The sequence below is a fragment of the Empidonax traillii genome, unplaced genomic scaffold (genome assembly GCF_003031625.1).
Source record: "Empidonax traillii isolate 1590-97213 ecotype Southwest subspecies unplaced genomic scaffold, ASM303162v1 scaffold166:size2381449, whole genome shotgun sequence".
Classification (NCBI taxonomy): Eukaryota; Metazoa; Chordata; class Aves; order Passeriformes; family Tyrannidae; genus Empidonax; species Empidonax traillii.
Window position 1 is genome coordinate 1,753,609 of NW_020955359.1, and position 22,734 is coordinate 1,776,342.

Here is a 22,734-nt window from a genome sequence, read left to right on the forward strand (position 1 = left end):
TCTTGACAAACTCCCTTGGCTAACTTTTAAAAGTAGTGACTGAGGAGGTATTCCCAGTATGTAAGCAGTGAAGTTTTATTGTTTCTCTTCCACAATCTAAGGAAACAGCTTTGCCGGTTTTAAGTTAAACCCTTTGCTTTCAAGTATCAGACAAATCAAATGCAGCCACATAGAACCTCATGCCCATTTTGACACAAACATTGTTACAGAGGCCTGGAGATTTTGGAATTAGGACACCAGGAACTACTTGCCAGAGGTAAAATGGACAGACAACAGACAAGGGAGATTTAAACATGAGTTTAAATTACTCACAGAGGAATCCTCAGACTCTGTTTGTGACTCCCCTTCTGTTGTCCGAAGATGAACACGGAGCTCAAATGAGAGTTGGTCTCAGCATATCCTGGTGCTAAATTTTTGTCATATCTGTATTGGCATTTTGGCTTTTATCCCCCCTCCATTTATCTAAGGAAAAGAGTTTAGACATGTTAAATAAGAAATATTTCAATTTCTAAATTGAAATTATAAAAATAATCTTTCCACCCACAAAGAACCCATTGGAACTTTTCCTTGGCATATTTTGACCAAGGTTTCTTTTTAGCTGGTACAAAGAGTACTGGTGGAGGAAGGATCTGCTCTTCCTCACCAGCAGGCTGACACGTTTCACAAAGTGAGAGCTGTTTGGAAAGAACACACAAGTCAAACATTTGAGATCCCAGTCGGTATTGAGCTTTTTGTGTTCTTTCATTTGAGGTGAAAAATGTTTTAGGAAATAAAAGACATAATTAAAAAATTGCCTGAGTATCTATTTGGGAAATTTTCGTCAGTGCTTGCTTTTAGGTGGGTCTCACATGGAACAGCCCAAGGCAGCAAACTGGGACAAGCAAACAGCCATGTCCCTCCTGTTTACTTTCCTCTACCTGAGCTCTGAACACCAGACCAGCTCTGCTCCAAATGATGTGCTACAGATCTTAGAGACTGATGCAGGGAGTCCTCACAGCCCACCATCCACAATGCTTTTCCCTTCCCATGGGAGAGGATTAAAACTGTTAGAAGGAGGCAACGAGTGGGAGTTTGAAAGGAAACTTCACGCTGCGAAAACTGGAGCTTCCCTGGAGAGAGGCCACTTGGGAGCATCCCCTGGGACCAGTGGGAGCAGTGGATACCTTGGATAACTCACCCTATGAGTCAAAGACTGACGGCTCGCTCTGGCAGTGCAGTCCAGACACGTGCAGGGAGATGTGGGGGCTCGTGGGGCCACGTGTGTGCCTCTGGAGACACAGGACTGTGGGATCTGACTGAGAGCACAGGCCAAAGGAGGGGACATTTACAGCAGCCCCGTGCAGTTCCTGCAGCAGTGGTTGGGATGGGAACCTGTTAAGGGTGTTTATTCACAGCTGGTGCTATAAAATCAGCCTTCCAGCACATCCTTTCTGGCTCCCTGTCTGGTACTAGACACCGTGGAGTAGGAGCAGACGTGTAACCTCCTGATGTTTGTTCCAGCACTGATTTCATAGAGCTGGGAAGGGAGAATGTGTCAGAGCAAGGCTCCTCCTGTTATCCACACCCCAACGTGTGGGTTGGTACATCATCCTTCAGTGCCTGGGGAAAGGAAGAGGAGCTTGCTGGAGATGTGCAACATTTGCTTTTGTATTTTAATTTCCTGTTCCATGTCATGCCTCTGTGTGTCTCATGGGATCACCAAGTGATTAGCCACAAACTCTGGTTGATGATCCCTTTAAAAGCAGTTTGCTGTGCTCCTGCAGAAAACCAGACAGCCTTTTGGGCAAAAGCAGCATATACAAAATATGATATATTTGCAAAAAAAAAATGTGCCTTTCCCTCTTTGAAGCTGCCTGTAATTACATATCTAGGGAATAGTTTGATGTTTACATTTTCAAGTATGGGACTGCTTGCATTTAGCATAATATTTTTCATCTTTTCCCTTTCTCGTTGCACTTTTTGTGGTCATAAATTAAATTATATTACGTTACAAAAAGAATGAGGATTGAGAGCAAGTCAGTGCAGCCATGAAACAAGAGTCCAACAACCAGTAAGGCACTTTTAGGTGGTGGCCACGTCCCCTGAGCCTTCTGGAAGAGATGCCAGCTGGCTCACTCCAGCAGCTCCCATTCAGAAGAGAGTCTGGCTATTTCCCATGATGTCTAATGCCCAGAGGCATCTACTGACTCGTCTGACATCACTTCTTGGGCAGGAAAACTGTCCAGCTGCCATGGCCTGTCCCCCCTGCAGCCAGCCCAAATGTCTCCTGCTCGATAAAGCTGGCTTTGGGCCCTTGGGTTAAATTCTTTTCTTGGATTTAGGAGCATAAATTCTGAGAACCTTAGCTGGTTTCAAAGGAGATATTCCAGATTTACACCAGTTTTCTTGTGATCAGAAGCCAAAGCGAAGCCTAGAGTATATAAAATAAATCCAGGCTTTTGGTCTAAATTTATAAGGGTCCTTTATAAAGCCTTCAAACAAGATTTATCCTCTGGTTAAAAATACATTTCAGTTGGTTTCACCCTTGTCAGCCATTGACCAACATCCTAAAAATCTTCTTTTGCCACCAACACAACACTTATTATTTATACATTTGTATACATGTAAACAGTACCTCAGAGATAATTTAAACTACAAATTTACTGTCTTCTTTTAAAAACAAAAATTGTGGCTTTCTGATTATTCTTGAATTCCTTTATTGCTTTCGCAAACAGTCTCTAAAAAGCAGCTGTCTCTGCTTCCATACCTTGCATGTATCTCCTTTAAGGCTGAGTTGTCCACTGGTGTGGGCCTCCTGCTGCCTTTGCTTGATCTGCTGCCTTTGCTTGATCTTCTCACAGAAATGGACCATTCTTGAATTTGGAGGTGGTGATCTTAGAAAATGAGGCAGGAGAGTTGCTGGAAAAGAAAACACGTTCTAAATGTTAAATGTTGCCTCAGAAAATCACATTATGGCTCTGCAACTGTCAAAGGTTTCCTGTCCTGCTCTCATTAAGTGAGGCACTTTAACCAAATTTTTCATTGCCATTCATTTGTTATTTTCTAGACATCTGTCCTGAGCTCAGGTTCTGATTGACAGAAATGTTGAGCACTATTTATTGCTACAGAGATGACTAATTTGTAATTTGAACATTAAAAGCTTTATTGTTTTAAACACCGTGTTCAGAGCACCCCAGCAGCCCACCTCCAAGTTAGAGGATACTTTTGACCTTCATCTCTGTGTGCCTCAATTAAATGCCAACCCTTATCTCACAAGACTTTGGGAAGTTAAATTAATTAGTCACGGTGAAGCCCTCAGAGACACTGGTGATAAATGAGACAGAAAAGTCTATGAGGGAACTATTGCTCTTCTGAGACGATTTGAACAGAGAGAAACAAATAAGGCTGGTGCCACACACAGCATGGGAAGTGTGTCACAAGGTGCTGAACAGCGTTTTGGGAGAACTGTTCACCCTTGGCACTCAGAAAGGCAAGGGTCCCACGGGAGAAGTGCTGAGAGATTATGAAAAGCAGATGCACGAAGAATACAAGTGCACCTGTGTAAAATGTCTCACATTTTGGCATTTTCCAATTTTTAATGATGATTTTGCAAACTTTTGAGTGTTTCTACAAGTACTTATGACAGTGTATTTGATACCTCAGCAGAATAGGTGGTGACAGCAGAAAGTTTGGTTATATGTTACAGCCCTTTCGTTTTTCTTTTCTTTGTGACTTATATTTTCATTACTGTGCTCTTATAATTAACACTCAGAAGTTTTTTTTCACTAATGAAACTACAAGAGTGTCTCTGGTAGTGTAAGAAATAGTCTCATTAAAAACAAGACATTTCTTAGACACAGTACTGAACTCAGTATATAGTTAATTATCTGTGTTTTTCTCTGAAATGAAATATATATCTTCAGTGGTCTCTAATCATGCATTTCACTCAGAGCTTTCACTGTGTGCATATCTTGATTACTGAGAACAAAAAAGATAATGGAAAACATCTATATTGCAAGGAAAAATATGTATTTCCATTAACATATTGGAACAGATTTTCGACAGAATTATGGCACTGTAACCACTGCACCTTTGTCACATATAGTGTAACATTACTTTATTTTTTCAAGTTTAAAGCTTAGCTATAAGCCCAAGCTAGAAAATTTAAACATGAACACTCTCCCCTGTTATCTTTCAAAAAAAAAAAATCAGATTTTCTAGTGCCAACTTCTAAAGTTCCAACCACACAAAGTTTTCTTCTTCCTAAGAGCTGGGCCATGTCCTTCTGATCCAGTACTTGCCATTCAGACAGCAAAGTCAGAATCTTCTCTCCTATTCACTTCAAAGAGATTTAAAATTAACGAACTTCACAACTGAGAGTACAAGCCATTCGATAAAAAACTTTGCTGTGGTTCAAACCCAGCTGAAACCATGGAGTCAGCACGGTTTGACAGCAGGCTGAGGCCGAGACAGACGGGGTGAGACAGTGCCCACATGCTGCTGGACCTTCGGTGCTCCTTAAGTCCACCAAAACATGTGTCTGACACTCGGGTGAGCTTGTTCTACAACCCAGCTTCTGTGCTGGTGGAGAAACGGCCTCAAACTTTTCTCTTGCTGGTTAAAAACCAACTGATTTTGTGCTGTCCCTTCCTCTGTGGTATTTACTTTGTGGATATGTTTTCCAAGAGCAATCGTAGCAACTCCCAGCTTTCTTTTGTGGAGCTAAAGGAGTGAAACTGTTAAGCTGCCTCTCACAGAACAGACTTTGGGTGTCTGTTCTTTTGGCAATGCCCTCTCTGCATTTTCCCTGTTTTGAATTCAAAATTTTGGTATGGATGGCCAGGACGATAGTGCAGTGAAAGTCTTTCAAAAACTGTCAACAGCAACACTGGTATTACCCCTTTTCCAGCTGCAAAACACTTCATCTGCACTTTCTAACACTCTGCTACCTAGTAAAAAGCATGTTTTCCACAGCAGTGGCATGTGAAGGTTTACAAGTATCCTAAATCAAACATACCCACATCTTTTCCCTCATCTGCTACTCCAGCAGAAGAGACTGGGACAGTACCTTGAAGCAAAACTTTTGGGAACACAAATGGTATGCAGTGAAACTCTGAACCAAACCTAAATTCTTCTCACCACAGTCAAAGCAACTCATTCTTTATTGCAAAAAAACCAAAAAGAGGCCATAAACACATAATCTGTAGGAATATTGCCCTGAAATCTATGCTTACTGCCTAGTAATGCCAAGAGCAAAGTTGTTGGAATGAGCTTACAGAGATCCAGTCCTGTTGCTGCCAACTGAATTGGAGGGGTAGGCTGTGATGGGGATGGGAGCAGGATTCAAGTTCCATTGCTCCTGTTAAATCTTGGGATACCAGAGCCCCATGGAGCACAGCCCCTCCGGCAGCCTGGCAATAGTCCAGCTCCCTGCTGCACCAGGGAGCCACCAACACTGCCACCTGCCCCGCTAGCAGCAGCCCTGGGTGGGATCCTGTGTGAATTCCCTGTGTCTGTGCATCCCTCTCTGCATTCCTTCCATGTGACCTTGCCATCACCACCACAGGAAGTTTGCACTTTCTGTCATTTACACGCTGAAAGCTATTATTCCGAATTATGACAACTGTCAATTTTCACATAATTAAAGAGGGTTTGATGTAGCAGAAAAAAAAGAATGTTTGCACTTGTGCTCGCTCGTCTCTGCCCCCTCCTGAGAAGGGAATACTTAATTTGACCAGATTCTTTATGAGGAAAAAAGTGGCTCTCAGAGACAGCTGGAATCTGAACCTTTGAGTTGGAACATGACAGTATAAAAAATAATTCTTCATTAAGGACAATAAGTATCTGGCTGATGTGTCAGGTACTTCACAGTCTGAGATATTGTTAAAAATGTAACCAGCCATGGAGGTTTCAAGAGGAACCTGTATACATGCCATGCTGTAGTTGATGAGAGAAATAAATCTTTTACATACAATGTCAAAGGCAGAATTCTTCAACCTACACAGACACAATGAAAAGCAGGATGATCCCAGATGATATTTTTAAGTCTGTAGCACTATTCAAGATTACACAATCATTCATTTGACTTAAGAATTAATTGAGAGGTGCAGAGATGAGGAGGCCAAAGAAAGGAATGAGGTCTTCACAGGTGCTCAGTTTACTAGAAATACCAAAATATTGTCTGATAAGACCATACAGGTAAAAGAACCAGAGAACAGTGAATTTAGTGAAAAATTTGTTTTTTCAAGCCCTCTAGGTCTCTTCTAAGAGTTGTGTGAAACAATTTTTCTTTGTGGGGACTTTTAACAATGCTTAATGAATTATTATCATTATTTTTATTCCTGATAAAAACTACGTAGCTCGTGGGCAGTAAGGGCACAGTCCTATCTTTGGGAAAGAATTTTAAATGTTCACACAGTTTTGCTGGTTTGTTACAGTCAGAGGGGAGGGTTTGGTTTATTGTCTTGATCCCCCTACAGCAGTCAAGTGCAGGGCTGCCTAACAGATACCCCAGACTGCACTGATCCTGTGCTTGTGCACCGTAATATCCCTTTTTCATTTCCCACCTTTTTATCACCCTCTTCCTCTGCCCTGGTCTCCTCCGCAACACCCACCTGATCACTTTTTTCCCCATTGCTCCCAGTTTTGCTACATCCATCCCAAATGTGTCAGTTTTGATTCCCTTACCAAGGTCTTTCGTGGTCTTAGTGCTGCAGTTACCTCGCAGTGCCTTGCAAGATGTTCCTCCCCCAAAGGTCTCCAGAACACCTCCCCAATTATCTGCAAAGTTGGGCCTTCTGTTCCATTTCTCACAAAACTCCCCCTTAACCACCTGTGAAGCCCAGCCATCCTGCCTGGTGCTGTCTGTAACTTTAGTCATTTTCTCACATTCTTATCAATCATGTTCAGCACTTTCTCCTGTAATGTCCAGTAATTTTCCACATCCCCTTCCCTTACCTCACCTCAGACCAGGGCTTAGTCAGTGACTTACTTTTTTGAGTCTAATGTTGATACTCCAAAATAGGTTTTCCATCTTTCTTATTTCCATCCTTCCCTCAATCCAGATGGATCCTCTTCAGTTTCCCTAATTTTAGGGAATTTCCCCCTGATTCCCCTGCTCAGCTGTTCCACTTGTACCATGGATTAAGGACATTACAGCATGAATACTTCTTTCTCTTTACCTCCCCCTATCAGTCTGTTATAATCTGAAGACAGTTGCTGGCCTGAAAGAAACGTAGTTAACCACAGAAAGACTTCAGCAAAGAGAAGAGTCTTGCTGTCAGACAGAAGTGCTTATCAGGAGAACAGTGGTGTAGCTCTAGTTCTTCCCAGAGCCCCTGTCTGCTCTTGAGTACAGAAGTACAGCATCTGAGGCAGGGGAACAGATAGCGTTGGTTTAAGATTAAAATTCAGGTGTCCTTCACCTGAAAGTGCTCTGAAACCACCGTTTTCCCCCCTAAATTTCTGCAATTCATACCCCTTTGAAGGATTTCGAGTTAGGAATCCAATAACTTCAATCTCTCCAGATTTTGTTAATAACCACGAAGTGTTACAGACATCCTCTCCTGCACTGCCAGCGCAGTGCAGTCCTGAGACACAGCACTCTGCAGCGCAGCTTTCTGTCACTTCATGTTTCCCATCCACTCAGAGCTCCACCCGAGCAGCGCTGCAAGTCCCTGCCATGCTGATTGAACACAGCACTCCAGCAGCAGGGAGAGGATCTGCAGAGGAGGAGGAGGCAACACAATGTGTTTGGAAGTAGATGTCATACTGATGGAACTACTTGGGTAATTAAAGTGAGCGGGGAAGCTGAAGTGATAATATAGGCATCAGGATGACTCCAGTGAATTTGAGATTGTTATATTGTGTTAGGATCTGTCTTGTAATTTTCTCCTTTTCAGCGCTCCCTCTCAAATTTATACAGCACAACAAAGATTGGAGAAATTAATTATTCAGATTTCATTAATTTCTTTTGGCTATTAGCACATATCTTGAAAGAAACAAATTGTAACTTTTTGATGGTTTGTAAAGTTGTAGGTTTTGATGATTCAGAACTTTCAGTTGGTTTCATACAACTTGAATCTCAACTGTGTTTCTTATACAATCATAGATTTAATTTCCCTACCCTGCCTAAATATTCTTGTCTTTAAGAATATGTATTTATTCTATTCTTCGTTTGAACAACCAGTGCATCTTCTTCCATTAGGTGTGGATTTAGCACTGCAGCATGTACTTCTTTGTGTCATGTCAAAGTGGAGCAGCCATAAGATGGTTCTACCTCTTAGTCAGATGAGGCTGCATCCATCTTGTCATTAATTATCCAGAGCTACAAGAACATCCCCCTTTTAACTGCAGTGTTAAATTTCATCATATTCCATGCTAAATATGAAGTAATTATGTACCTGGAATTTTACTACCATCAACTTTCTATAAATTAAAATCTCTTATTACTCTCCTTTATTTACATTGTACTGGATGATAAAAATGGAATTGGAAAAAAAGAATAATATAAATTTTATCACCTTATCTTCAGACCCACCAGGTGAAATGTGCCTCTCAGTACTCTCAGCCTGCACAAGAGAAGGTGGCTGATACAGTAAGGGAAATCTCCTGAACAGGACGTGAACAAATCCAGAGGCATCCAAGGCTTTAAAACATCCTGACAGCCTTTGGTGGGGTAACCCGTGTATGGTAATGGGGGTGGTTGTAGCTTTGCCTGCAGCAATCCCGTTTCTTCTCTGAAGTCAGCTAAAAGCCAGATCAGGAAACTCCAAAGCAAGGTTCATTGGGAGGCGGGAAAACTGCCATTAGCATTGAGTTATGGGCCCTGGATGAAACAAAGTGCCACCAGAGGTTATAACGGCCGGGAAGCTTTGATGTAGCTGGAGCAGGGATCCTTTGTTTTCCGTTTGTAAAAAGCTCCCCAGCGGAGTTTTTGTTTGGGTTGTTAAAATCTGTTTAACTCAAAGAGCTGACAATAAGCACTTGGGAGCAAAACTGTCTCTTTGAAAGTCTTTTTGCTGTTCAACTGCATTGGCCAGCCCTGCCAATTTCTAGCTCTGTTAGCTCTTGTGGCTCTGAAGGCTGCTTAAGCAAAAACAATTAAGTTTTGCTGAACACTCTGAGCACCAGAGTGGCAAAATGTGCACTTTCTCTATAGCCTAGAAGACACCCAGAAGAAAAACATTTTTTTATAATCACTGTTCCCCATGTCATGGCCTTAGGCAGCTTGAGGTTTCTAGTTTTAGTAGTCAAGGACAAGCTATGCTTAGCAAGGACTTAATTTCAGATGTATCAAAGCCCTGAACTAAGAGTAGAGCAAGTATAGCAAGTATTAAGGACAGGTGTTGTTTTACACTTACTGTTCCTGAGTAAGGCCATCTCTGCTCAATGCCTAACACAGATCCCTGACCAAGGTCGTTCCACCTACAGCAACTGATTTGACAAGTGTTACTCATTATTTCCAAAGTAAACCAGTGAGGTCCCTGCCTCGTGCTCGCAGCCAGTGCAGGCTGCCACTTTCTTTTGCCAGGGCCCAAATGATGGGTACAGATGACTGGGTCACTACTGGCTGCATCTTGTGCCTTTAATCCTGAAGTAGGAGAAAGGTTTAAATGCAGCATTGCAGGTAGGCAATATGTGTCTGATAAAGTGGTCCTTGCCATCCAGGTGACCTCTGTGGTGGGATATCTGTGTGTCATGTCAGCTGTCAGATTGGCCACCTCCAGCAGAGGATTCAACCTACAAGCTCAGCCCTGTGCCATCCCATTCCTACCAAAGGAAACCTCACAGAATAAGATTCGGCATATTTGTAGGAGCAGAAAAGCATTTGGTCCCAGGTGGATGCCACAGTGTGTATTATCAAAGCTTGTTAAGTAGAAGTAGTCCACAGTTGTGGTAGGTTCAACATAACAACACTAGCAATGCAGAATTAAATGATGGTCTTAAAAGTTTACTGTTCTGTTCTGAAAAATCTTCAGGGGAACTGGTGAAATTTTGGCCACGTGAAACCAAAACTTTTGAAAGGTAAGCTCTGTGGGAGCACCTGATTTTACACAGGAAAACATGTTTGGAAGAAAGGAAGCCAAACTTCGACAAGTTTTTCAACCACCTCTAAATAACACTTGACAAATTCCATCTCTGCTAGATTTTAGACTGTGTTTTTCTTTCAGCCTGAGGCATCTAGAATAGTACCACTTCAGCCTGGCCTTACAGCATCTCCTCCACACTCTTCCCTGCTCCAATTTACTCAGGTTGCCATGGCTAGGAAAAAATGGGCACAGTATAAAGGATAAACATCTCCTACTTGCTTTGCTACTAGGGCCACTTTTCCCCCTAGAAACAGCGACAGAAAGAAGGGATTGAAAGTGAACTTTCTATGCTGTAATTCTCTGTGTGAACAAGCAAAAGGGCCCTTTGAGTTTGTCTGTGCTCAAGTTCCCGTTCAGATTTGTAAGCACAGCCAACTGCTTTTACTCCTGACAGTTAAAGAACCTATTCCCACTGCAGAAGGCACTGGATGGAAAGTCACTACATAGCAGTTGTTTGAAAAAGAAACAAAGAAGGAATTTTGCTTAATAATTTTATACTGCCTTTATCTACCAAGAATGGCAGCACTTTTTAGAACATTTGGAGAAGGCAGGAGGTGTTTTGTGGGAAGTAGTAATGAAAAATTCATGAAGGATTAAAAATAGTTGGATTTTTTGGGTTTAATTCAGAATCTCTTTATATTTCCCTTAGTTTCCTTCCCTATTTTTATTGAATATAAACAAAGACCTTGTTCTAAAAAAGTTAGATGAATGGGAATGAACTGGAGTGAAATAAGAAATAAATCCAATAATTTCTGAGGTAGGTGGTTAAACTCTAGACCCTCTATCTGTACCCAAGTGTCAAAGTGATATGGTTTGTTCAGGTGTTCCACCATCCACAGATTTATCCACACTTGCAAGGGATTTGTAGGTGACAAATTCTCTGACAATCTGTCTCTTTTCATTTTTCACCTGAGAAATGATGGCCTGAGACATTGTAGTTGCATTTCACTTTATCCCAGCCTTTCACCGAGCCCACACACCTTCTCTTTCCCACTGCTCGGATAAAGTGTTCCTATAACACGGGGCTGTGGAGGCTACAGGAAAAGGGTTAGAGAAAATGCAGGAACAGAGATAATTGATGTTATTCTGAATCATATTATCTGGAAGATCTCTTCAAGTGTAGCCCACAAGATGATACCAAGAGGAGTACTTAAAGTGCCATTCTCTTGTGCAGGGACCTTACAATTATTCCTCCCAATTTACCCAGACATTTTCAAGTTCAAAACCACCGCAGAAATGAGGTAGAAAGGGAATAGAGAAAATACTGCCACTCCCTGAAGGCATGTAAAGCCCCTGCAAGAAGGCTGCCAATCCATGCCAGGTTTGCATGATGTCAGAGTACGGGGTGACAGGAAGATGTTTGAGAGGTAATTTCCAAACTGGTACCTCTTTCTATGACTGTACTTGGGCTTCTGCCTCCTGCCCACTATGGTTAGGTCTCAGGGGAGGGAAGCAAATTTGCCATCTTCTTTCTAATTTCCTTCTATTCATAACAAGTTGTATTTGCTCACAGTGACCCAAACAAAAACTAGGTATTTGTTAGTTTCATATAAAGCGAAGTCGAAAGACTACCTTCACTTTCCCTGGTAAGATGTTCAAGGATCTTTACAGAAAGCTACAAAAAAAACCCCAAAAACCCCCAAACCCAAACAAACAAAAAACCCAACAACAACAACAACAACAAATAAATTTAAAAAAAACCAACAAAAACAACAACAACAACAAAAAAACCCCTGAGTTGGGTTACTCTTTCAGCCTCTAAATTTCAGAAAAGTTTCGAGGTTAATATTATTTTTGCCTGTTTTCTTTTTCTCACTATAAATACGATGAGCAGAAAGATGTTGCCATGGTGAGATTTTATAATGTACTTAAAGGCCCTTGTTACAGTTATGTATCACAGAGCCACCTTCCCTTATGTGTGAATTGTAAAGACACGTGAAAAATCACCCCAAAGAAGTAGAGTCTACTGTCTCAGATATTCACAATACTCAATTAAAGCACAGATGTCAGAAATATTTTAGCAGCCACTCTAGTATTTGGAGACCTCTGCATTTACAGCCATAAAGAGGGATAATTGTTGAACCGAATCAATACACCTTACACCTAAATTGTCATCATTGTCTGAAGTCCAGCTTTGTAGTGAACTGAATTAGGGATTACAAACAAAAACTAACACAGAGCTCTTGGAATCCAAGTTATCCATTCCTGCACCACGGGCTTGGGGACATTTTTGCCTGGACCCATTGAAATGCAGTGGGTTTGCTTTGAGCACTATTTTGCCACAGCAAAAGGCAGAGCTCTGGCAAATAAGCGAGATATAGAATCATGGATCCTCGTCTCAGGGAGGCAATAGCCTGGGGGCCAGGGCTGCACTTGAGCTAAGTCTGTGCTGCTCTGAAAATAGCAGGCTCTGGAGCAGACACGGCACACCAGGCTCTGCCTCCTGTCCATTTGACTTTCTTACTGAAGCAAACCTGTGGGCACCATGCCCAGGCACTGCTGGTGGCTTCCTTGTTCTCTTGGCAGGCTCAAGCATTTCCCTCGAGTCTGAACTTGAAGGTTCAGTGCCTGTATAGCTTTTATGTCTGAGAAAATTCTGGGGCTCATCTCAAACAGATAACATGGGCTTGTGCCCTGGAATTTCTCCAAGAACTTTGGAGCACTTAAACCTCTGGCATACCTGTCCCTATTGCTGCTTTTCTGGAATGGAACTGAACGGCTCCCACTAGAGAGGATAAACTTTAATTAACATCTTTCTTAAACAAGCATTTTAAGCAGACATAGTAAGGCTTTCTCACTAGCCCCAGAAAGAAATATAAACCATCCTGAGCTTATGACTAGCTAAACTACAATGTCACACCATCCTGAGTCCAGTTGGGAAAGGGGAAACAAAGATCAAAATAGTCTTTTCAGAGCTGGATACAGTTAAAGTGAGAAGAGTGTGCAATTGCTTGTTACGAGATTGCCACTGTGTGCCAAGCAGTGCTATTGGACACAATTAACTCAGAATTTCCAAAGAAGTGTCTCTTCTAAGGTTATGGACTCAGCTGTGTGTCCCTGTGAGCAGGGACAGCAGCAGAGAGAGCACTTCTTGCACAGGGTACCTTCACTTTGGATCTTGCACAGGCTTGAAAGAAAGGGTCATAATGATTCCCTTTATTTGGCCAGTGCTGACTCTTGGCTCCACAGAATCACTGTGAGGCAGCCAGCCCAAAATGAGCAAGGACTGAAGAAAACCCCTGCAGTAACCTGCAGCCGTTCACTGACAGAATCAGGGCCTTGCAAAGCTCCAGCAGAATTATGGGGGTTTACCCAGAATTTGTGGATGATGCGTGGTGGCCTCCTGTGTCAAACTAAAATCACGCACATAATATATTGTTATCTACTTTATGATATACTGTATATATGGGTCTGGAATTTACTCAGATTTCAAAAGGTTTCATCGATTTTGGAAACCAGCATTTCAAGTGTAAGCAGTGCTCTACTGCTTTGGAAAAAGATGCTAAACAGACATAGAGTACCAACCCAAAACTTGAGCACTTTGCTGATAACATTTCTGAGGTTGCCTGGTCTGTATGCTGTATTTTGGAGTTCTGAAATAGTTAAATAAAACCAAAACCAAAACAAAACAACAAATCACTGGTTACAGCCCCTTTCAATACTTATGAATCATTTATTTCACAAGCAGGTACTCAGTTAATGACTGTATGGGATATACCTCCTGTGAAGACAAAACCTAAACACCAATTATTGTTAATAAGAGGTGTAATGTAGTAAGGTTAAACATTCACCCAAGGCTCACAAGCAGGTGTAAATACTCCTGGATGCCGGTGATAAATCTGGTTTCAGTCTGAAAGCGACAGCGATTGTTCTGTTACTGCAGCCCAGTGACACGAGACAAAAATGTGCTCAAAAGTTAATAGCTAAAAAGAACAAAACTATAATTTTAGAGGTAGGGATTGTTTTACTTATATATGCTGACAGATACAGTAAAGTCATCATACATGAGTGCAACCATCCATACAAAGCGACTGCTACAGCTACACCCACAGGGGATGTGGCTTTGCCGCTACATTCCCTGGTATTCCCATGCAACAGGAGTGCTTCCTTGCTTTGGTAAAACTTTGGATTCTACTTAACATCCAGCATTTGGAATCTGGGTAATTACAAAATATTTCTATAATCATGCACTGTGGCCTTTGACCTTCCTTCTGCTGGGATCAGTGAGAAAACTTGTGTGGTCCAGTCCTAGGAGTTCCTAAGAGATCAGTTCAGGTTCTACTGCCAGGCAAATATGACGTGTTGCATTTAATAACATTCTTCATCTGACATAAATAAGAGAACCAAATGTACCTAGAAAAATGAGAGTTACAAATACTCTCAGTTTTCAGAAAGTATGAATATACTGTTAAGGAACCCCAAATATGTTTTGAAATATTGTCAGGACATTCCCAGTCCTATAGCAGATATGTACAGCAATTATTGGGAAAAAATTCCACATACCCCAATAGACTCTTTTGTGCATTTAGTATAGAAATGTAATATAAAAATTTTGAGAAGTAAAGGAGCTTCATAACAAACCAAGGTCAAGAGTACTGTCTGATAATACGCAGAGAGATCACAATAGGAAGAATAGCAATATCACTTCCCTTAATTGTCTGGATTCACTCAAATCCAATCCAATTCTGAATTAAAAAAAAAATAAATTAAGGAAATGTGGCTTATAGCTGTGCATTGCTGAGTAATAGTTTTAGATCCAAACACCCTTTAACCCTTTCTGATTATCTGCAAGCCTTACTGATTATCTGCAACCTATGTTTGGTCTGAATAAGTCAGTGTTATAGTAAAACCAATAGAAAATTGGATTATGTATTTTGAAAGCAGCAGGAAAATATTTAAAAAATTCTATCTGAACTCATAAATGCCAACTAACAAGTAGAAAACACTGATGAATACATTTAAAAAAAGAGGAAAGATAAAGAGACAACAGCGCTTATGTTAAAGAAAACTACACTCAGCCGAGTAGGAAGTTTTCAAAAGTTCAGAACTTTGTATTTCTTTATAAAATATGTATAAGCTGTAACAGCCCCTTCCTAGATACGTGCAGCTGTATTTGAAGTACTAAACCAAGGACACTTAGGAGTTATGAGAGAATAGAAGCTGAACAGATCTTCTGAAGTGTGCACTGACTTATTTTATTGATGGCCATGAGTTTCAGAAATGGCTGCATTTATTTTTTATTTTCCCAAATTTTGAAAATAAGTCACTTTTGAAAGGGAACCTTCCATATAGCAGCAGAGTTCAGCAGTTGTAGTAGGCTGAGAGAGGGTCAGTCACTCTGTGTTAGAGCCCAGGCTGTGCTATGGTGGCTCAGACCAATGCCCAGTGCTGCTGCTGGCACCACCAGCAGCTCTCACAGCCAGCTGAGATCTGCACAGTGTGAGAGACTGAAACAGCCCCTGACTCTCAGTTACAAACTACCCTCAAAATAAGCCCTTCATGCTCTGAGCTATCGGGAAAGTCAATTACAGGTTGGGATTTAAGTAGTCTCCAATTTTAGTCTTACATTTCCAGCTTCCTCAAAATCCCTCTAACAGGTACTTGACAAAGTATCTTTGCCTAACTGGCTGTGCATCCAGTCCCTTGGCACAACCCAAAAAGTGTGGCACAACCAGCTAAAGATGAAAGGACATCTATCTCTGTTGTGCTCAACAGACCCTGGTTCTCACTCATGCCCTCAGTCCTTCTGGAGGAGAGAGGAATGTGATACCCCTCAGTTTCTTCAAGATCACAATCACAGAGTACTGTGGGTTGGAAAGGATCTCTGGAGATCATCCAGTGCAGCCTCTCTGCCAAGGCAGGATCACACAGAGCAGGTTACACAGGAACACATCCAGGGGGATTTTGCACGTCTCCAGAGAGGGAGGCCCCATGCCCTCCCTGGGCAGCCTGTTCCAGTGCTTTGTCACCCTCCATGGAAAGAAGTTCTTCCTTACAAGATCCTTACCAACACTCTGTCTATGAAAGCCTTTCCTTCTGCTCTGTATGTCCCTTTTTATGTCCCACTAATGTCCCTTTTTCCTCTATTGTGGAAGAACAGCACCTATACAAGGACATGAACACAAGAAATGGCCTTGTGGAAATTATAATAGCAAAATGGAATATAAATATGTCCCCCATTGCAAAATGCAAATCAGGTTTTAAGTTTACTATATTTGTTGTTTAAAACCAATAACCTTTTTCAAACAGACTAGTGAAGTAACCACTTACATGCATTCAAACAAATGCAGAAACAAACAGAAAAGAGGAACACAATAGGTATAGAGAAACAAACCACTCTCTTATGCATTCATTTCTTTCAACTGCTTAGACTAAATGGAAAGCAGGAGAGCCAGCACATTATATCCCAGTATTTATGGGTGCACTATCTATTCTCACTGTGACGTACATGAACACTTCTGTACTCGCAATTTCTACACATATGCATTAGATATGTGCCCTATTTTTATCCTGTCGTACAAGCAAAGGAAAAGATAAACACGGAGCCATTTCCCTGACAAACAAAACAGCGAAGACGAGCCCATTATCTCTGCGGCCATCCATCCATCCCGAGCTCTATTTGGCATAAATGGCAATGGTTTTCAATATTGCCTTTTTTTCCCCCCCTCGTGTTTTAGCAATTTTAAAGTATTTTCACAAGTGGAGGAGCGGCACTGTTTCCCCCGGTTTCCATGGCTGCGGTCTGTGCGGTTGCCGTGGGGACGCGGTGTGTGTGTCGGGGGGGGGGCTCCGGTCCCGCTCGGGGTGGGGAGGCGAAGGGGGGGACCCCGTGGTCTGGCACTTACAAAGGGCGAGAAGTTTATTTGAAAATGAAGTGGGTGCTGCTTTTGAAGCGAGTTGTGTGCGAGTGGCTGAATTTTGCGGGAGCGCAGGAGTTGCGGCCGCGGGGAGCGGGAGGCGCGGGGATGGGGGGATCGTGCGGAAGCGCTGCGATGATTCACTGTCGGGGCAGGTTCTGCGCCGAAAGCCTTGCCCGATTCTGTAGTAGTGCTTGAAATAAGGATCGCAATGGGATGCTGCTCCCAGAACCGGGCAAGTGAGCAAAAGTGTGTTGAAGAGCGTATCAAAAAGCGGTAATAGCAGAGCGTAGGTTGCACTGCAGCAGCCCTGGGAGATAAAAAGGCTGTGGCACATGTTCTGCCACCTCTGCAGAACTCACTGGAATTAATCTGCAAGGCAAGGCTCCCTCTGAGATGACCCCCGAGGAGTACACCGAGCAAGCACAATATTGTACAATGCACTAAATATTTGGTACCTCCAAGAAATGTCCTCTTATCAAACAGCTGCAGAGCGAATCACGTGTTCCCTTACTTTGCCCCAAGGTTTCTCTGTGTGCAGTTCCATTTTTTCCACTAAGCTTTGGTGGATAGTAAACCATAGCTGGATGGCAAACTCTGGGGGAAGACATTACAAAATCAAATGCAATGAGCCTTCAGAACGGCTCGGGACTCCTAATTGCTCCAACAATACTTCTTCTGGCATCAGGATAAGCAATAACGACAGATTGGAAATGCTTTTGAGCAGAGCAAGGTAAAAGAACTGCTGCAAAGGAAATGGATAATGAATGCTGCACTGATAGAGGGTATCTCAGCTGCCTCTTATTGTGAAAAAAAATTATCATACAATTTTTCATTCTTACCCAAATGGACTGATTAGAATAAGAATTTGCATTGGCTGACAACGGTCAGTATTTATGTCTCCAGTCTCCTTCCCATGTGCCCCAGAGAAAATTGGATAGATAATTTAACTCTACTAAGAGTTATAAAGAAATTCCATGAAATCATTGTAGGACATTATCAATCAGGATTTTGCCAGCCTTCCAGCCACCTCCTCACCCTGAGTGCTGCTGCACGCAATTGGAGAAACATTAGAATACTTATTTATTTTTCAATTCTTGCAAGCACCTCTCTAGTGAAATTTGTGGGATCTTCTCACAAATTTTGTCATTTCCACTTTGAATGCAAACTACTCACTTGGTGGTTTCCAAAACACACAAAAAGACTGTCCCTATTTGTGCAACTTGCAAGACATATCATTTAATCAATTTTAGAGGAATTAGCACTGGACACTTTATGCACAGTTTGGGTTTAATGTAATCCAGCATGAAATAAGAGTCAAATTAATTCCTTATCAATAGAAACCCCAGTACTACCATTGTGTCTGTGTTTCTAAAGTTGGAGCTTTGTTCTTTTTATAGCTCCTGTTTTGGCTTTTGACAACCCTAGCTCTTAGGGCAATGTTGCAGATGTCCTTTGTGCAACATGACCAGCCTCAAGCTCTCGCACTGCCTTTGGCAATCAACAGTGAAATAAATATCTACATGTGAGTCAGTATTGTAACAGTGACTAGTGTGCTATCCTCACTCATTCTTTCTGTCTGTCTGTCGTTGTTATTTCTAGGGCACCACACTATCTGAATGCTAAAAATTGTCCTTGCCAGGAGCTGAACCCACACATGCTCAGTTTCTGAAGGAGCAGTGTAATTTCTGGCACCAGAACGCCAGTTCTAATTATGGAAGAATGAATCTCTTTAGATAAAATATTTGACCAGCACGGTAGCCCCGCACTTGAAGTGGGCTTCAGCCAAAACTTGGTTGCACTCTTCAAATTCTGGTAGTTGATCCAAAATTTTTATTTTTCCTCCCACCCCCATAACTCATTTTTCCATTTTAGGATCAGGGACGGGACCTAAAATACCATCAAATACACATTTCTGAAAATGGTCTGAAACCAAGAAATATGGGAAATCTGAGGAGTAGTGGGCTGCAACCCAGATCCTCTAAATTTTACATAACACTCCACAGAGCTGAGTACTTCTCTGGACATTTTTTAGATCCTCACATTAGTATTTCTTAGGAATATGCTCAGAAGCCTAACTGAGAATAGCAGCTACAGGAAAATAAAGCAAATACCCTGCATGGCAATAAAAATAATTGGTACTTTATTTAGCATATTCCCCTAGGTTCAGATATGTTCATATTTTGATGGTAATGGAAACATGAATGGAAAATGGGCAGAGGCTTGTGCTCTTATAATTTTAGTATGCTCTAAAAACAGTTTTGTGTGTGCCATTACAGAGGAGAATGACTTGGCTTCACAGACCTTGTATTGCAGGGTTAACAAATTAAAGATTTTATGTGTTATAACATTTCTGTGGAAACAGACATTCTAAGTCATTTGAAGGAAAGCTTGTCATTGTGTTTACAATTTAAAACCACTGAACAACATTAAATACCCAGCCTGGCTGAAGGTATGGGCTCTTCCCTAGATAACAGAGAGAAATGGAAGCCCAAAAACTCTGATTGTGACCTGCAGCTTTTTTAGAATACATAAACCAGATCTCCAAAATGATTGATTTGAAACCAACCCAGATTTTAACCTGGGTGGCAGTTGTTGGTATATTGTAACCCTCCAAATAAGGTCCTGCCAGTATGTTGCAATGGCAGCAGCAAAACCACTTCAGAAGCCACATTTACTGTGTTCTGATAACATTTGTGAGAGTGAGCAGGGAAATTTTTAGTTAATATTGCAGACAAGCATAACCTATGGAAAGAAAATTCAAATTTTGAGGTCAGGGCTAATAAACATGCAGATGTGAACACAAGAGGTGGAAAAGGAGCTTTTCTATACACATCACAATGCATAGCCTGAAAATTGTGTGAATTTTGAGAGAAATTGGCTTCCTGGGTAATTAGGAATGTATCTTTGCATGAAATCCGCAGTATTGTATTGCTGTTGCACTGATGAAGTGCCTGTGTATTACTTGATGCAGGCTGAAATAAATCCTGCCTTCTTTACCCACCTTCAGGAATAATCTATCCACAGCCCCAGTTCATCAGTTTACAGGTTGCTCTGTCCTAAATTTGGCACCAGACCAAAGCCCAGGGAAGCAGATGAGGTGACTTGTGCTGGTGCAGTGGGCTTTGCTTGAAGGTCCCAGGAGGAGAATTACAACAGATATAATTTACCTCCTAATTTTTTACCTTCCTAAATTTTTTAAACCTTCATAAATTACCTTCTTTTCTTTCAATTATAGACCGAAAACCTCCTAGAAATTAACAGAAACATTTTCCAATTTAAATTAGTAAGAATAACCAAAATAAAAAAAAAAAACCCACAACATTGCCAGTCAACAGTGAATGGGGTAAGTCTTCAGTGAAGCCCTGAGGGCCTGGTTTGGTATCAGGACCCACCCTGGAGGGAATGTTACCAGCTGGCACATCAGAGGAAACTGAAAGGGATAACAAAATATTCATGGCACTGAATGTAAATGTCACTCATACTGGCATTCAACTACATCAGATGTGCTTAATTGTATAAAGGTCTGAATACTTAATATCTCCTTATCATGGAAATAAAATACATTTCAGCATTATATCAAATAATATGTACAGCAACTCCAAACCCACTGGTCACAAGAATGGAATTAAAATCCCTTGTGTTTACCGAATAGTGGAAAATATTACGTTAAATTTTACGTTGCTGTGATCAGTAATGCAAAATATGTAGAAATAAAACATATTTATCAATTCTGATACGTGCAAACACCACACTGGGCAGAGTTTGGAAGTCTGGATGCTCCAGGAAGAGTAGCTGAGACACCTTAGCCAGAACTGTCCCAGTTTAGGCAAAGCTACCCATCAGATGCAGCAGCTCGTGCAAATGTTCCATTTCCAAAGTGGTTGCAGAGATGGTAAAATGAAAATCAACATGAAACAATTACAGCATTAAAAAATATAAATTATTCACAGGTCTCATTCTCTTAACCATGGTTATAAGGCAATCTGTGAAATAATGAATAGTAAAGGAGCCAATATTTTTTTCAGCAGGGAAGCAATTGCTCCATGTGGCTCTGAGTCCCTTCCTATTCCATATATTTAAAATTTATTTTTCTAAAAAAACTCTGCAGCTTCCCTTGTTCTTCAGCACTGGAGACTGCATGAGGAACAAAATCATTGCTGATGGAACAGCCTCAGCTATTCATTAATAGAAATCTGCCAATATTCTTCTCTACTTGCATGTCCATTACGTGAATGAGAAGGAGAAAGTCTTCCAACTTTCTCTTTCTAAAATTTTACTTTCAATTTGTCTAAATTCATACCTAAATGTGACAGGTATTTTAATTACTGACAACCTTGAAACTGAAACAGCACGAGATATGGAGTCAAGGAAAGACAGAAGGGGGAGACGGTCAGAGAAAGGTAGAAAAAAAGAACTTTACACAAATATTACTGAAGGGGAAAAAAGGAGATCAACAAAATCCATTTTCCAGTTCATGCAGAAGTTTTTGAAACAAGAGTATGAAAGGTACAAAAATGAAGGATTCATTAACAGAGAGTGTTTGAAGGTTTTGATGTTATCAGGTATTTCATGGAGCAGTTTCCCGGACTTCCCAAAGCCACGAGTCAGATGTGGCAGCCCAGCATTCCTGGGCAGCACCCTTGGTAACTTTTGCACTTAAGGACTGAAATCATCAGTTAGGACAGAAAAATGAAAACAGCTCTTTGTTTGCCATGTATTAATAACCATTCACGTGGATTCCATAACCACATTCTGTCTCACTCTTTCACACATAAGACTGAGCAGATGAGTAAGATCAGTAAAATCTTACTTCCCTTGTAAACAGTTGCATTGTGTTTTACAAACTAGAAACCCACTTAGGCACGGAAAGGGCAGAAAAAGGCATGTTTTTACCAGAGAAAGACTTCTTTTTTTTTTTTTTCTTTTTCCTGAAAGCATCAAAAATCCCTTAGAATTAGCCACACATCTGGTGCTGACACACCAGGTTAGAAGAGACTGCTAAAAGGAGCTGGCTGGAGTTCCAATGAACAATAAGCAGACAAGGGGTTGACAGAAGACAGAAGGTGACTTCCTGAGCCGCCTCTCTCGAGTTGCGACCACAGCAGCTGTGGCTGGAAGGAGGTGAGAGCCTGAGCAGCAGCTGTAAGAGTCATTCCAGCCCTGGCAGGCTCGGGAGGGAAGAGGGAGCAGCAGCTGGCAGGGCTTTGGTGGAGGCTGGACAGCAGCAACCCCCGGCTCTTGGGTCACTGCTCTGCAGGGAGCTCCACGGGGAACGCCAAGCAAACCAGGGAACGGGAAGTTGAGAAGACTGGGAACTAAATTTTGGGGCAATTAGTGTATTAGAGACTGGCTACTGGGAAAGGAAAATTTGTGTGGTGGAAGGCAAGGAATAAGGAAGATAAGTACAAACTGTCAGTGGTCAGACTGGCTGGATTCAGCGCCGGTGGGAGCAGCACTGGGTGATTTGCCCATGGTAGGATTAGGCCAGGCCTTCAGCTGGCTTTGTATGTGGCATTCCCACACATCCTGACTTCATAGGATTGCTCTTCTCTCAGTGGCAATGGCACAGGTTTTCTCTCAAATGTACACTTTACAAAAATAAGCACGAGCCCAACAGTTCATAATTGATTACAATTCCATTAGGAAAGAGCAATATCTGCAAGTCTTACATAATCTAAAGACTAATCAATTCTAAGTATATTAATACTTTTAACACTTCTAAATTCTGAATTAAATGCTTTACAAATTATGAAATCCTCCTTTAATTCCTTTAATGAATCTTGTTTACAGATTACTGTGAAAAT

At 41.5% G+C, this 22,734-nt stretch overlaps 1 protein-coding gene across 2 annotated transcripts in view; it reads left to right on the top strand.

Moving 5' to 3' along the window:
- Positions 1–22,734, top strand: part of SHISA9 (shisa family member 9) — a 164,870-nt gene that overhangs the window by 46,294 nt on the left and 95,842 nt on the right. The gene's annotated exons all lie outside the window — the stretch shown is intronic.